The sequence below is a fragment of the Kogia breviceps genome, chromosome 12 (assembly GCF_026419965.1).
Source record: "Kogia breviceps isolate mKogBre1 chromosome 12, mKogBre1 haplotype 1, whole genome shotgun sequence".
NCBI classification, from domain to species: domain Eukaryota; kingdom Metazoa; phylum Chordata; class Mammalia; order Artiodactyla; family Physeteridae; genus Kogia; species Kogia breviceps.
The window spans coordinates 24,294,109-24,306,990 of NC_081321.1; positions in this window are offsets into that span (position 1 = coordinate 24,294,109).

Genomic DNA, 12,882 nt, shown 5'->3' on the forward strand with positions numbered 1-12,882 from the left:
GTGGCGCAGTGGTTGAGCGTCCGCCTGCCGATGCAGGGCACACGGGTTCATGCCCCGGTCTGGGAGGATCCCACGTGCCGCGGAGCGGCTGCGCCCGTGAGCCGTGGCCGCTGCGCCTGCGCGTCCGGAGCCTGCGCTCCGCAACGGGAGAGACCGCGATAGTGAGAGGCCCGCACACCGCGATGAAGAGTGGCCCCCGCTTGCCACAGCTAGAGAAAGCCCTCGCACAGAAACGAAGACCGAACACAGCGAAAATAAATAAATAAAACTCCTACCCCCGACATCATCTTAAAAAAAAAAATTAAACTAGATATATGTGTAAACACAAACATATGAGACACAGTATGCCCTTGAAAATACAAACTTCCCAACTACTTCGCTACAGGATAAGCTGACATAGTGAAGGGGAGGAGGGTAGGGTGACCAGTGGAGCATGTAAGGGGCTTCTGAAGTGCGGCCAAAGTCGGAGGCCACAGCTTTAACTGATTAATATTAGACTTCTTTCATGTAACTATTGTAATCAGTGCTAGACCTCAACAGGAGCTTTTGGCAAACTTTTTCTGTAAAAGGTCAGATGGTAAATATTTTAAGCTTTGCAGCTTACGCTCTGTCTCAACTACTCATCCCAGCAGAGCAGAAAGGCATCCACAGACAATACAAAAAAAAATGAGTTTTACAGTGTTCCAATAAAACTTTATTTCTGGACACTTATATTTGAATTTCATGTAATTTTCACGTGTCACGAAATACTGTTCTCCTTTCTTAAAAATAAATTTATTTATTTTATTTTATTTATTTATTTTTGGCTGCGTTGGGGTCTTCGTTGCTGCACGGGGGCTTTCTCTAGTTGCAGAGAGCTGGGGGTTACTCTCCATTGTGGTGCAAGGGCTTCTCATTGTGGTGGCTTGTCTTGTTGCAGAGCACGGGCTCTAGGCGTGCAGGCTTCAGTAGTTGTGGCACACGGGCTTAGTTGCTCCGCAGCATGTGGGATCCTCCCAGACTAGGCATCGAACCTGTGTCCCTTGCATTGGCAGGCAGATTCTTAACCACTGTGCCACCCGGGAAGTCCCACTATTCTCCTTTCGATTTGATTTTTTGCAACTATTTAAAACTATGAAAACAATTCTTAGCTCATGGGTCATACAAAACCAGGTGACAGGGCTGGATTTGGCCTGTGGGCTGAAGTTTGCTAAACCCCATTCTAGACACTGGATTATTTTCTTTATATTTGTTATCTCCTTTAATTCAAATATCAATCTGATGAGCTAATGTTAGGAAGGGAACTTATTTTATGGAAAAGAAAATTGACCTTGGGATCAGCTGGGTGACCTTGGCAATTTTCTTAACGTTTCTCTACCTCAGCTTCCTCATCTACCTTGTAAGCTTGGTACAGAATTAAACGAGTTCTGACACATAAAGCACTCAGAACGGTGCCTAATACATGGTAAGCGCCTCAAAAATATTAACTGTTACTTTCTCAAGCATTGAAAACTCTTCTCCAGCATATTTAATGACGGCATAACATTCCATGTAGATTTTCATGATTTACTTACCAAAGTCTCTAATGTTGGACTTTTAATTTGTCCTTTATTTTCTTTCCTCAAAAGGAACTCATAATTACTTGGTAGAAAAAATTTGAAGTGGAGATAAGGGGACTTCCCAGGCGGTCCAGTGGCTAAGACTCTGTGCTCCCAATGCAGGGGGCCCGGGTTCAATCCCTGGTTGGGGAACTAAGATCCCACAAAAACTCAACAAAGGGGCTTCCCTGGTGGCGCAGTGGCTCAGTGGTCGGGGGTCCGCCTGCCTATGCAGGGGACGCAGGTTCGTGCCCTGATCCGGGAGGATCCCACATGCCGTGGAGCGGCTGGGCCCGTGAGCCATGGCCGCAGAGCCTGTGCTCCTCCAACGGGAGAGGCCACAGCAGTGAGAGGCCCGCGTACCACAAAACAAAACAAAAACAAAAACAAATTCAGCTAAGCCTGCGCGCTGAAACTACTGAGCCCACATGTTCTAGAGTCCTCGTGCTGCAACTAGAGAAGCCGGTGTGCTGCAATAAAGACCCAGCGCAGCCAAAATACATACATAAATAAAGTGGAGATAAGAAAAATAAAACTTGCTCGTAATTCCATTACACAGAGATTATAACTGCTATTATAATGTTATGATTATGTTTTTCTAGGTTTATTTTTATCTTCAAACAAAGCTGGAGGAATTCCCTGGTGGTCCAGTGGTTAGGACTCCACGCTTTCACTGCCAAGGGCCCGGGTTAGATCCCTGGTTGGGGAACTAAGATCCCACAGGCCTCGCAGCCAATAAATAAATAAATAAATAAGTAAATAAACAAACAAACTAAGCTGGGGTTACACTGTACATACTGTTTTATAACATGGATTTTCACTTATCATGATAGTGAAGGGCTTCATGACCTCTAAGATCCTGATCTTGAACTCCTGGGCTCTGATTTCTATTATCCTAGTTTAACATGAGCCTTCCCACTTCTCACACCTATTCCCATAAGGGAGACTGGGCTGACCATCTGGTCTTCTTGGCATTATATTTCTTACTGTGAAACTACAAATTGGCAGCTGGTTTCATACATCAGTCTCTTAGGAGTTTAGTTACTGTTAGCTCCCACTGTGAGCCTGAGCGATTAACTCCAAAATAGCAAAATAGGGTATTTGGGGATCTTCAAAACTGAGAACCTCGGGCATTTATGACCTAAATAAAGTCCCGCAGTCCCATCTGAGCAGCCAGTCAAACCCTGTCAGCCTCCTTCCCTGACATCTTTATTTTGCTTTCTTTAAGTGCCTTACCAATGATTATACATGATGACTAGTATTTATCATTTTAAATGGCAAACAACTCTGAGTGACTCTGGTGGAGAGCAAGTTCAGACATAGTTGCTAGAGACTAGCTGAAAGTAGATGCCCCTTTGGAGTATTATTTGAAATGCTCACTTTATACAAAAATGCCAGATTACCTCTCCCACTGTTAAAATATCTTGTTATGCTTCTCTTTCCTGTTTATGTTATCAAGGAAGTAAGTATGTAGACTTCAGAACTCAAATTTTGATCCGTTTTTGACTAAAGCTAGGTTTACCACACTATGGTAATTTTTCACATTGTTGAGAGAAAGTTGAATTGTTACAGTGAATTTTCTGTGGATATAGAAGCTTCTACAGTTGATTTAAATATCTAAAACTCTCAACACAATGTGTCTTCTGATGATGCATGAAGTCAGGCACTGGCACACACTAGACCATGAACTGGACTGATTTGAAAAGACTACTGACTTGCTATCTTACCCCCTGCGTCTACTCTGGGCAATGAAAAGAAAATCGGATGCATTTAATTTTTGAAGTCAAGGGTGTATTGATCTAGCAAGTCAGTCTGTATACCTGCTGCTGATGCAGCACGCGAGCCACTGTGTTTTGTGTGCTCTGAGTGATGTGGGCACTTCCCTTTCACCTGTGACAGGGCCAAAGCAGAGGCACAGAGGCCTGAATACAAACACGAAAAACACCTTACCACCTGGGAGTCGGTGGCAGGTTCAGGCACATCCTTTCCTCAGGCATTTGAGCAGCTGTTTCTACAGCACTGCCCGGCACGGCAGATGGAAGAGTCAGATTAAAAACCAGTGAAACAGTGGTCCCCTAACCTCTTAACCTTCTCCTACTCCGTCTCCTGACAAAAAAACAAACCAAAAAACCGAAAGAGGCACTTTGTCGGCTAGACATCAACCATCTTCTTTAGCTTTATATATTTCCAAGGAAAAATTACAAGGATTGGGCTTCCCTGGTGGCTCAATGGTTAAGAATCCTCCTGTTAATGCAGGGGACAAGGGTTCGAGCCCTGGTCCGGGAAGATCCCACATGCCGCGGAGTAACAAAGCCCGTGCGCCACAACTACTGAGCCTGCACTCTAGAGCCCGCGAGCCACAACTACTGAGCCCGTGAGCCACAACTACTGAGCCCGCGCACCTAGAGCCTGTGCTTCTCAAGAGAAGCCACTGCAGTGAGAAGCCCACGCACCCTGCACATCGCAATGAAGGGTAGCCCCCGCTCGTCGCAACTAGAGAAAGCGCACGCACAGCAACAAAGACCCAAGGCGGCCAAAAATAAGTAAATAAAAATAATAAATTTTTTAAAAAGTTATAAAAATAAATAAAATAAATAAAAAATACATATAAAAATTACAAGGATCATTAAAGTCATTTTAAAACACACAAGAAGCAACTACTGAACACTTCCTACTACAATGCCATGCATTATCATATTCGTGGTTTTTTAAAATTAAATCTCAGAACAGGGGAAACAGCTTATTAGCAGCCCCCCCACCCCACCCCAGAGGATGAGGCCTAGGTGGCTGGTAACACGAGCAGGGTAAATATCATAAACGGCAGAACTCAGATTTGAAAGCAGATCCGCGCCCTCAAGCCCATGTCCTTCCCACAATCACACTACCACACATCTAGAGCAGAACCTTCTTAGCCACAGAGAAGCACCTAGCAGAAAGCCACTGCAGGAGGAACGGCCCAGAGGAAAACTGCTGGGAGTGTCCAGTGGGGCAGGGGACAGAAGCACACGCCAGGCGCGCAGTGTTATTTAGAAGCTTTCTTTCGTAAGTAAACAGAGGTGTGTTCATACCCAGGCGTGTCTCTCATTCATTCATCCAGCTTGGGCTCAGTAGGCATGCTGGCAGATTGGCAGCGGGGATTCGTGGTACGGCCAGCACAGGGTAACAGGGGGACCCCCGGGAAGACAATCTAGCCAAGGGCAGGAGTCCAAAGGACAGGGTGATACCTGCGCCGAGGCGAGTGCTGGGTTCCAGGAACCGTATTGAGAGCTCAGGGTTAGGTCTGACATAGTGAGTGACCTGTGGGTTGGATCACCAGAAAATGAAAGCAGCAGTACTTTGGGTTAGTGGGTTTTTTTGTTTCGTTTTGTTTTGTTTCGCTTTTTGCAGGGACTCCCCACGAGACGTGCTGGAACAATGTGACAGTTGGGTTGGCTGGAGGAACTGGGCGGCTCTCCGTCCCCACCTGCCATTCAAAAACTCCGCAAAAGTGTAGCCTGAGGGTATGTGTGATGAAGCAAGGAGTGACTCCATTCTCCCCACCCCACCCCACCCCCGCCCCGAGGAGAGGGCAGTGCACCCACAGTGGCCGGGTGTGGGCGCCTGGGTCGGGGAGGGCGGCAGGCTTGGCTGTGGCTGCCTGAGCCTCTTCCTGGAGCTGCAGCTCTGCTTGGGGGAGATTGCTGCCGTACTGTAGGTGTGCAAAGGTGTGGCCAGAGAAGGGCGGGATTCAGTCTTGAGAAGGTGAAAGGGACTTTTTCTTTCTTTTTTTTAAAAAAAAATAAATTAATTTATTTTGGGCTGCATTAGGTCTTCATTACTGCGTGCGGGCTTTCTCTAGTTGCAGTGAGTGGGGACTACTCTTCGTTGTGGTGCGCGGGCTTCTCATTGCAGTGGCTTCTCTTGTTGCGGAGCACGGGTTCTAGGTGCGTGGGCTTCAGTAGTTGTGGCTCACGGGCCCAGCCGCTCCGCGGCACGTGGGATCCTCCCGGACCGGGGCACGAACCCGTGTCCCCTGCATCGGCAGCCGGACTCTCAACCACTGCGCCACCAGGGAAGCCCTGGATGCTTTATTTTTTAAAAAATATCTTTATTGGAGTATAATTGCTTTACAATGGTGTGTTAGTTTCTGCCTTACAACAAAGTGGATCAGTTATACATATACATATGTTCCCATATCTCTTCCCTCTTGCGTCTCCCTCCCTCCCACCCTCCCTATCCCACCCCTCTAGGTGGTCACAAACCACCTAGCTGATCTCCCTGTGCCATGCGCCCCACGTTTGGTAAGTGTATATATGTCCATGCCACTCTCTCACTTCGTCACAGCTTACCCTTCCCCCTCCCCATATCCTCAAGGCCATGCTCTAGTAGGTCTGTGTTTTATTCCCATCCTACCCCTAGGCTCTTCATGACATTTTTTCCCCTTAGATTCCGTATATATGTGTCAGCATACGGTATTTGTTTTTCTCCTTCTGACTTACTTCACTCTGTATGACATGGCAGGTGGATTCTTAACCACTGAGGCACCAGGGAAGTCCCTGGGCTTTTTCTTTCTTTTCCCCAAAGAGCCTGCAGTCTGGGGGCAGAGATCTGGACAAATCCCTAATATCACTACTAAGCGCTAAGCACTGCGCATGACTGGTGGAAATCGGAAGTCAGGAGGACCCTGAAGTTGGTGTGGAGGAGGGGCAGGGGTCCAGAGGTGGTACTGGTTATCTCCTTCTGCCTAACAAATTAACAGAAATGTGGAGCTGCTTAAACCAACAGACGGTGATTATCTCACAGTTTCTTTGGGTCAGAAATCAAGGTGTGGCTTCGCTGGGCGCCTCCAGGCTGAAGGGCTTTCATGGGTTGGCAGTTTTGCCATTAGCCGAGGCTGCCCTCCCATCTGAACGCTCAGCTCCGGTGGAGGACCTGGTTCTGAGCTCGCTCCTGCGGTTGCGCGGACAGGAGTCAGTTCCTCACGGGCTGCTGGCTGGGGGGCGGCGTCCCCTCTGTTCCTGGTCACGTGGCCCCATCCCCGGGCGTTCGCAGCAGGGCAGCGGGCTTCCTGCAGAGCAGGTGAGTGGGGGGAGGGCCCCCAGAAAGGAGCCACAGTCTTTGCGGATCGGCGGGGCCATCTTAAAGGCTGCCTGTCAGAGTGTCCAAGCGGGGGGGGGGGGGGGGGGGCGCGAAGAGCGAAGAGCGAGGAGGAGTTGGCCGTGCTCAAGGGGAGGGGGCGGGAGGGAGTGTCTGTCGGGTTGGGCTGCGGCTGTAACTCCGTGGCTGTGCAGAGAGCGGCTCCCGTGGGTGGAGACGTGTGCTAGAGAGACCAGCAGGGCCCAGAGGGCGTAACACCTTTTAACCCAGATTTGTGAAGGTGGACTTTACCCTGGAGGGATGGAGAGCTTCAAGCTGGAGGCTAAAATTTAAGATCTGACCTTAGAAAGATGACGGTGCTGTGGGGAGAATGGATTGGAGGGAGTAAGAGAGAAAGAGGAAGGCCATTGGGGGATTTTGAACTAAGGTAGTGACTGAAGGAGTCTAGAGATATGAAGGAGTTGGACTGACGGTCGCCACCTTCTAGAACACAAGTTCAGCAGAGTCTCTGGTATCCCCAGCCTTCTGGCTTGAATAACTTGGGAGAGCCTTTCTCTGAGATATGAAACACGGAGGACAACTAGGAGCTCAATATTTGAGAAATAGTGGGTCTGAGGTGCTTCGTGGGACATCCGAGAGAGAGTAGATGCTCTGTAGGCAGTTGAAATGAGGGCATCTGCAGAGCTTCCCACAGAAACAGTGCGAGATGCAGATTAGAGAGCAGTAAAGCACCCAGGCGCTGATCGTGAGAGTGGATAATACGGCCACCAGAGCTTCCAGGACACCCTGAGCAGCGACAGTGCTTTGAAAGACAGTACAAGAAGAGAGGCCAATTGTCATGCACGAAAGAAAGCCCAAAATATGCTGCCAGGGAGGAAAACCAGGAGTCACGGGAACCAGAGAGAACACAGGGTAGTAAGAGTGTCAAGTAAGGACTGCAGAGCCCAGTGAGCTGAAGCCTGGAGCAGGTGGGGAGAGAGGTGAAAAGGAATGCTTTCCAGAAATGCAAAATATTATTTAATATTTTAGAAGTTAAAGCTGCCGTTTCCAAATGCCATTAAAAGACAAACAAAATAGAGAAGCATTTAGACATCAGCTCCCCAAAGCTGGTCTTTGTAGCAGCAACTTGAAAAAATCACCCAGGAGGTTTTTCAAAAATACCAGTTCCAGGGTATGTCCCAAACCTATAAAATTTCCCAAAAGGGAGGCAGGGGCAACTGACATTTTTTTTAAAGCAGCCAAGTGATTTTTGAAGTGTGACAGGCTTTGAAATCACTTATTTAAACCTCTAAGAACTACTGGTTCATATTTGGCTTAAGCCCTTTCAGAAGAATTAAAGTGACAGAAAAATTCATAGTTTGCTGAGCTGTGAGAGGCTGATTGTTAAATTTAAGGCTTTAATAGGAAATTTAAAGCAATCAAGAAAATAAACTCCCCCGTGAAATTAAAAAACAAAAACTAAAAAACACAGCTTGTATGTTTATTATCAAGAAAATACTAATGACGGCAATTAGGACTATAAATTCAGTTGAGAGTAAGTGAGAGCTAGGTTAGTAAATAAAACTGTCTGTAAACATTTCTAAAATAGTTATCCTCCTTGTTGTGGTTTGAAAAAGAACCCAGTGGATACCTGAAGAGCTGGGGACCAGTTCCTGGCTCTGACTGAGTGGGAAGTCCTCATTGTTTCATAAACCAAGAAAAGCCCCCCAAGCTCACAGTTGCCTCCCCTCCGGGAAAACGCCGAAGCTCTCTTCTCAGCACTCCTGGAGCAGCCTGGGCTGCACCCCGGCCTCCACTTCCTCACCGCTTTCCTTTGCCCCTTGGCAGTTTACCTGCGAGCCTCAGAAGTCCATTAAAAGCCCCTTCCGGGTCCTCGGGGACCCCTGGCCTTGTAAGCTCCACAACCAAACAGCAGTCTGTCACATACAAAGTCTCCAGAGTTCCCCTCGGGCCCCTCCAGGCTGGCAGCAGACCCCCAGGAACTTACCTCCCTTCCTCTGGAAATATGTTTCAAAGTCACCGCTCACCCCTCCCCTTTTCTCCAGGAGTTTAAGTTGAAATAGTTTTCCCATTTCTACTTTCTCTTGCCGTCCTTAATGAATACTGGTTTTTCATTTGTTTTATACCATTAACTCCTCATCAGGAAGTGAAAGCAACAAACAGAGGGAGGCTAGTAAATCGCAGCTCCCCCCTCCCTGGTTCAGGGGAAGCCTCTCTCCAAAGGCTCAGATGTTTACATCTTCAGGACAAATTGCTCCAAACAATAAGTGCCCTTAGGTTTCCCCTCACTGGGCAGATGTGCCTAATTTCACTGGTCTCCTACCCCACACAGGATTTCTCTGGGCTCCTTAGAATGTTTCTTTAAAATCAGTTGAATCTCAAACTTATTAGTCCACAAAGAAATGCAAATAAAATATTATTTTTGTTCTATCAAGATGGCAAAAAAATAAAATAAAATAAATGAAGTTTGATAATACCCAGTTGGAGCCAGCGTGCTGGGAAGCTGACTCATTCTTGCACCGCTGGAGGGGTTCAGAATCGAGAGCCTTAAACGTGGGCGTACCCTTCACAGTAATCCACTTTTAGGAAAATATCCTAAGGAAATAATCGAGATGCAGTCAAGGATTTAGGAACAAAGAATATGCATGGCAAAGCCATAATTGAGAAAAACAGGAAAGGACTTACGTGCCTCCCAGGTGGGGCTATTTCCACAAATCCTCCTGCATGTCTATGGTGGACGGCGCGCATCCAGCCATGCGGTCGTCCAGGTGGCAAATGCTTATTAGGTAGCTACTTTGCATTAGGCGCTTGCCTGGGTAAACAAAACAGGAAAGTTCCTAGCCGCCCCCGCCGGAAGATGCATTCACTAGAATTCATAATCTCGTAAAACAAGTCTAAGATCGTTCACATTATGCTTTTTGAGAGGAAGCAGGTTACACACTCTATCACCCCCCACTCTCTCACCCCCTGCCATAAGCAGTTACCAAATCCGAATATTTTTTTTCCTTCAGTGGCTCTCCCTAAACGGCCTCTTCGTTCCTTTTCAAAAGCAGATCCTAAGGCTCGGAGGTAACCCGATAATCGCGGAAAGAACATCCGCATGGAAGTCTTCTGATCGGTTTCTAATTCCTGGAAGTTCCCGACTTCGGGCAAATCACATCACCTCTGGACTGTTTCTAATCAGAATAAAGAACGAAAGGGCTGGACCCATCTTCCAGGTTCTCTGAGTCCAATCATTTCTGACTCTGCGAGAGAAACATCCGTAGATGAGGGAGTCTTACGCCGCGGCTAGAGGGAGGGGAAAGTGGTGAACCCCTCGAGGATCTTCACATCTCTGGGCTGGGGAGTTCCAGGACAGAGAAGAGGCGCAAGGGGCCGTGGAGCTAGAAGGAGGGCAACAGTACAGAAGCCGACGGGCCTGTGGCTGGTGGGGAGGCCGGGCAGTGGCACAGGCTCAGCCCCAGGCCAGCTTCCTACACGCTGCCCTCCTTCCCCTGGGCCGACTCCAGGCCCACCCCGTTGGTAAGCAAGCAGGCAACGCCCTTCTTTCGAGTTGCTATTTCATAGTAATAAATAACAGCTAATAATTATTGGGTGCTTCCAGGTGCAAAACAGTGTGGAGTCGATTTAGTTACCTCACAACAAAAGTATGAGGTTCATTCTGCTGTTCCGGTTCTTCTGAGCGCAAAACATAGCCTTAGGAAGGTTACTGAACTTACAGGAAGTCGCTTGGCTAGTCGCCAGGTCCAGGGCTCTTCACCTGCATACTGGCCAGTCTTCCTCTGTTCCTGAAAAGGCAGTGGGACAGTCCCATTTTACCCCCTCTTTCCTGCTGCAGAAGACAGGAACTCGGGTCATTAGGGTGGTAAGGGTTTATTGATTACCAACTGGGAGACTGAAATAGATAAACGGCGTTGCTGAAGTTTACGGATGGTCTTACACTCTACTGGGGCCTCCTGTTTCCATCTGGAGCCCCCTTCCTCCAGCCCTTGTCCTCCACAGCGCCCTTCCCTGTTAGGTCAGGGTGAAGGGTCAGCTCTGAAGGGGCAGTCAGGAAGGAACAATCCTAGTCCTTCCCTCAAAGGGAGAGAGAAATTTGCAACTCAGAGGAGCTCAGATCTTGACACCCGGTTTGGACTTTGATCCTTGCAGTTAAGATCTGCTCTGAGAAATTTCCTGTGACCTGCTGAGGTTTGCTGCTACAAAGCAATAAGGAGTTTTGACATTAAGGTCTACTTGACTCAGGAATCTAAAAAGGCGGTTTAGTGTCAGGGTCCAATGAGCTCCTTGAAATTGTACAGGTGTGTACGTGCACAGGTGCATTTTTCTGGGGAGAGTGTTCATAGCTCTCCTTGGATTCTCGGAGGGGCTTACAGCTGCCCATAGGTTAAGAATTCCAAGTGACAAGCGGGTGTTGCTAAGGGGGGGGACAGTGGGCAAATCTGGTGGGAGTGCAAAAGGGAAGGTGGGGGAGGGGTATTCAGGTAAGACTTCACAAAGAGGCAGGATTCTGGGATTGGGGGTTGGGGGAGCTAACACTTGTGCTCTTACTGTGTGCCAGGCATTGTTCTAGACTAAAATTTACAAGGATTAGTTCATTCTTATAACAACCTTATGAGGTAAATAAGATTATTGTTCTGGCTTTGTAGATTCATTCATTTAATAAATATTTACTGAGCACTACCTATCAGGCACTGTTCCCAGAGCTGGGGCTACAGCAGTTAACAAAACAGTCAAAAACGCCTCCTTTGTGGAGCTTACTTTCCTGTGGGGAGACAGATGAGGAAACCAGGTTCTCAGAGACTTAAGTGACAATCAAGGGTCTTCAGATAGTTAAGCAGTAGAGATTTGAACCCAAGCAGTATGGCACCAGAAGCTGTTTTGTTTTGTTTTGTTTTAAGGAATGTATAATAACTTTAAACAATTGAAAAGTTAAATTTTCTGTGCAACAAAAAATACCAAAAATTAAAAGGAAAGTGAGAAAATATTGATATCGTATAGAGCAAAGAATATCTAAAAAATGTTTTAAAACTATAAATCAAAGCCAAAACAGACATTAAAAATGAATGGGCAAAGATTACTAAAATAACTCAGAAGAGGAAATATACATGATCAATAATGTTAAATACTGGCTTCCTGAATTAACAGAGAAACATTCTGTTTATTGCTTGCACAGTAAGGAAGAGCTTTACCTTGACAGAGTCTCAGTAACCTGTCAGAGGGCAAAGGGCGGAGTCTGGATATTTAGTAAGGTTTTGGAGACTGGTCTAAGGCAGACCTTTGCATGGGGAAAGGGGGCTTGCTTAGGTTTGGGTAGGACCATGATCTAATAGTTTGGAATTAACACAGCCATGCAAGGGTTTTAAGGAAAGGAGTTTAAAGAATCACAACAGCCAGGTAGAAACCTAGAAGCAAAAATGCAAGTTGGCTTTCTTTGAAGGAGTGTATAACTGTGACTGCAGTCATGTGCCTGCAGTTCTTCACGCTAGGCACTTGTTGGGTTTATCTAGATTTACCTGACCTTTAGTGCTTTAGTGTCTTTAGTGCTTGTGGATAAACAGGTGATGGTACTAAGAAGCCCATAGAACGAGGTAGAAGGGAATGATTGGTAAATCAAGTTATTGGATTTTCCCTTTTTTTTTAAACCCCATTTTAATTAGTGTGTGCATTCTCAACTTTTCAGTTAGATTTTTTAAAATCCTTGAGGTGTTATTGACATTCAACAAATTTCACTTACTTAAACTATGCAATTTTGTTAAGTTTTGACATGAGTATGTACTCGTGAAACTATCACCACAAATAAAATTATGAATGTATCTGTTACTTCCGAAGTTTCCTTGGGCCTCTGTCAAACTCCCCTCAGCCCCCATTTCCAAGCAGCAACTGATCTGTCTTCTGTCACTATAGATTATTTGCATTTTGGGTTTGATTTTATACAAATGGAACCGTATAGTATGCATTCATTTTTTGCCTGGCACTTTTTACTCAGAATAATTGTTTTTAGATGCATTTATGTTGCTTCATGTATTAATAGCTTACTCCTTTTTATTGCTGAATAGTATTCCATTGTATGCATATTTCACAAATTATCCACTCATCTGTCGATGCCAATTGAGTTGATTCCAGTTTTTGGCTATTACAGATAAAACTGTGATTAACATTCATGTGTAAGTATTTGTGTAGACATATACATATGCTTTTATTTCTCTTCAGTTTTTTTTTTTGCAGT